Here is a 3,913-nt window from a genome sequence, read left to right on the forward strand (position 1 = left end):
CCCTTTGGCCATTCTCTTAAAGCCAGATTCTCATCTTTCTTTGAACAGAGTATTTCTCAAAAGAAATATTTTCTCCCTCTGCTAGACACTCCTGCTGCAAAAGAAAATGAACAAGAAGCTTTGATCTTTAGGCATCTTTTTAAGTTTGATCTTTTGATCTAATGTTTCGTTTCTGTGTACTTACTGGTTTGCTTCAAAATCGCCTAAATATAGGGTCAAATAAGACAAATACTTTCGAAAGCAAAATCCATACCAGCGCTTTATTGTAACCCCAACGAAGTGGCGTCACATTGTTCTTTGCAACTGGCAAATCGTTCTAACGTGGCAGCCGGTGAAGAGAACTTCCCAGGTCTCTGCTGTAACCGCAGGTCACTGACCTAATGATCCCCACAGCTCAGCTAGCAAATGACACCTCAGTAGCTCTGGTTTGTCATGTCACTGCCCCAATCTTCTTTATGGAAAGTAATAGGTAAGTCGCTTCTTCCAAGGTGTTCACCAAGCGCCACAGGCTGTTCAGGATTGCCGGTCTTTCTTGCAAGGGTTGTGGGACGACCTGGGTCACTTCGTCAGCCCCTTTGGAACGTGGGCCTCTGAGCCGAAGCGGTGGGCAGTGCGGAGCGCACGGGTCTCGGGCGCCCCACACAGCATTTTTGACGGGCCGAGCGCTGCGTCCAGGTGTCAGAATCTCTTTCCCTCACCCATCCCCCTCTCTGCCACCGCATCGATAGCAGTCCTAGGCACCTATGGCCGCGAGTGACAGAGCACAGGGAAATCCCAGCAAATTAGAGCAATATCGAATTGGAACCCGGCCTTGTGGGACGTAATTTCCTGCACTGCTTGTGGCGGCTTCCGAAATCTAGGTGAGCGGCCGTGAATCGAGCCCACCAAGATCCTTATTCTGGTTCGGTATAGTTACAGTCACATATTCTAGGCCAGGGCCTAGAACTAATTTGGCTGTATCTGTGCCAAAATAGTCAATGGTTGCCACCCACCTTTAAATCCATGAGTCAGTCCCCAGGTCTTTTTTTTTTTTTTTTTTTTTTAAGACAATCTATGGTTTTTGAAGAAAACGATTTCCACTGTGACTGCACACCAGTGCAGTGTTGGCAGTCTTCATTGCTGTGCACCCTTAAAATGTACCACTAACAAACACACTTTGTGTGCAAGCGCACCAAAAAAAGGAAAAGCCAGAAACATTCCAGGTGTCCAACAATAGAGAAATTTTGGACATACGAGCACTCTAAATGAATACAGGAGGACTGCCATTGCAGGGCAAGATGGAGTAATAGGACGTCGATTTACCCTTTCTACTGAAACAACGAACACACACAAAAACAGGGAAAAAAAAGATACTGTATAAGCATGGTTTTCAAGACACTGGACTTCAGGCGGTGAAAGATAGTGACCCCTGAGAGACAGCACTGAATGCTGCGATCGCCCCAGCTCCCTGCCTTCCGTTTGCAAAAAGCCTCGGCATGTGGAGGGGGAGGGGAGGGGGAGCCCAGAAGATGCCCTGAGCTGAGGAGACAGAGCTGGGAGTCCAGGGAGAGCGAGGCAGCGAGAGCTCACGGGACACCGTGCTGGAGGGGAGGGCTGCCAGGTGGAGTGGGAGTGGGGGGGAGGTGGAGGAGGGGAGGATTACACATGGGCACGAGGAAACTTCGGGAGGGATGGACATATTCTCCGTCTGGATCGTGGTGTTGGTTTCCCAGAGGTATGTGCAGTTCAGCAAAGCGCACAGCCTCGGTTTCTGTAGTTCAGTGTCTGACCAAGTCTCTGAACAAAAAGTAACACAACACCATGGGAATTTTCAGCTGTCCAGCAGTCACTGTCTGACCTGTATTTTCACTGATTGGTGTCTGATGGCTTTAACCATGTAAACCAAATGTGCTTTAATCTTCCCTTCTGTTTCATTTTCCTCCCAATTTTACCACCGTGATGATATTTCAGTGGCCTCTAACGTTTCGTTAGAGTCCCAGAAGGATAAGGCGAAGTTCGGAGGACAGCAAGGCAGAAGGGACAGCGACAGACAGACTCTGAGCTCAGGTGTCTCCGCTGGCTTCGGTTTGCGGCTTTGCCCATGTCCAGCCCTGTTGACAGGCGTTGAGGAGGCTGCTGCGTTTAAGTCCCAGGTGGCGCGTGCTTCTCACAGTGGAAGCTGTGACTTGACACCTTCCCGACACCATAGCGCCCACACCGAAACAGGGCCCAGCACAGAGCAGGTGCTGAGGATATCCTGTCTTCTCGACCACAGAATCATGCCAACTAATGTTTGTCAGACCCTTTGTGGTTGCGGAGAGAGTTTCTCGTGCACTCACCCCGAGTGTGGCTGCGATTCTGGTTCTGCCCGCCTCTCGCTGGACCGAGGGCCCCGCAGTGCTGACTGCGGGGTGTAATTTTCTTCTCAGGCTGGAGGTCTCAAACTCAGGATGCACCTAGACTCGCCACATAATTGCAGTCACGTCGCACATGCTTTTAGATTTTGCGGGGGTTTTTTGATGGAATATTACATTACGAGCAAGTCCCTGCTGTCCTTATTTATAATGGCTGCGTCACAGAGTGGGTGAGTGGCCGACAGTGTCCTCAGCTGGTAGAGTGGCGACTTGAGGAAGGACGAGGCTGTAGAGCTTGTGTAGCTTTGTTGACCTGACGTGCTTCTACTTTGCCTCCCCAACCCCCATGCACTAAGAGTTCAGAGAAAGGGCTAGAAACTATTAAGCCACTTCTGTCTACCTCTTTCCTACCCCAGAGCCCCCGTGTTACACACACACACCCTGCAAATTCAGTGATTCCATTGTGAAACGGACGCGTCCGTGTGAACCCGGGTGGCCCCTAAGGACCGGCCGAGGTTCGTGGAGTCCGCACACACCTCACACAGCGCCTGTCACCCACATTCTCACACCTCACATCACATGGCGGCCAGCTGCCACTCAAGCACGCTCCCTCGTGAGGAGGTGGCTCCAGCGCACCCCAGGCCCGATGCTCCAGGGCCATTGCCTTGGGACTCTCCTCTCCCGTTAGACACTCGGGTCGGGTCCTCTCGGGGAAGGGTACGGCCTGATCCTGTGTTTCGCCAGCACTCGCTTCGGGCCAGCCTCCGGTTTACTCTTATATCCACCGGAGGTCCAGAATTATAATTCTTTGCCAATTAAAACTTTTTTTCCCTCACTTATTTTGGCCCCGACTGTTGTAGTTAGTTAGTTGGATCGGGCCTAAAAGATTTCCCAAGCCGGCTATATTATAGTCCACTTTCGAAACACTGGACTTAATGGCCAGAAACTGATGTAATTACGAACAGTTTCTTAGCAATGAGGGGATTTTTTACTGCCCCGCAGAGAGCTGAGAAAATTGGCCGGCCTAAAATGAAGACTGTAGATGTGGATAATTTCCTTCTAGAAAATAATGACGTCGTATGGGGCAAAAAAACTCATTCGAATCCTCAGCAGGTCATTTCCGTGGCCCCCAGGATTGTCGGGTGCCCACAGGCACTGGCAGGAGACGGGGATGGGGGTGTCGAGCCAGGCGGAGGAGCGTACAGACCCCAGGAGGAGGGAGGAAGGGGCAGGTGGCAGCCGGGAGTCCTCCCGCTCTGGGCCATGTCCTCGCTCGCATTCAGCTCGCCTGTGCTCTCTGATAGTTCAGGTGTTCGCGCGCCATCCAGCCTCCTGTGCTTGCCGATTTCCCAAGTCGGGAAGTATCGGTTGAGAGGAGAGGGCTCCCCACTCCAACCCGGGGCTCCTAGAGGCTGGGGCTGCTCCCACCTCCCACGGCAGAATGTCAGCCTTGTCCTTCCCCACAGGAGGCGTCAGCTCCTGCCTTCCCCAGTGAGGCACTGGTCCTGTTTGTGTTGGATGCTCCTGCAGCCAGACCCTTATGGAGGGAGGCACAGGGCAGTATGGGGACCGGGGTGGCG

At 52.2% G+C, this 3,913-nt stretch overlaps 1 protein-coding gene across 1 annotated transcript in view; it reads left to right on the forward strand.

Annotated features, from left to right (window-relative positions):
• Positions 1-3,913, forward strand: part of ULK4 (unc-51 like kinase 4) — a 406,030-nt gene that overhangs the window by 382,813 nt on the left and 19,304 nt on the right. The gene's annotated exons all lie outside the window — the stretch shown is intronic.

Source organism: Pteropus vampyrus, unplaced genomic scaffold, assembly GCF_000151845.1.
Source record: "Pteropus vampyrus isolate Shadow unplaced genomic scaffold, Pvam_2.0 Scaffold35, whole genome shotgun sequence".
Taxonomy (NCBI): domain Eukaryota; kingdom Metazoa; phylum Chordata; class Mammalia; order Chiroptera; family Pteropodidae; genus Pteropus; species Pteropus vampyrus.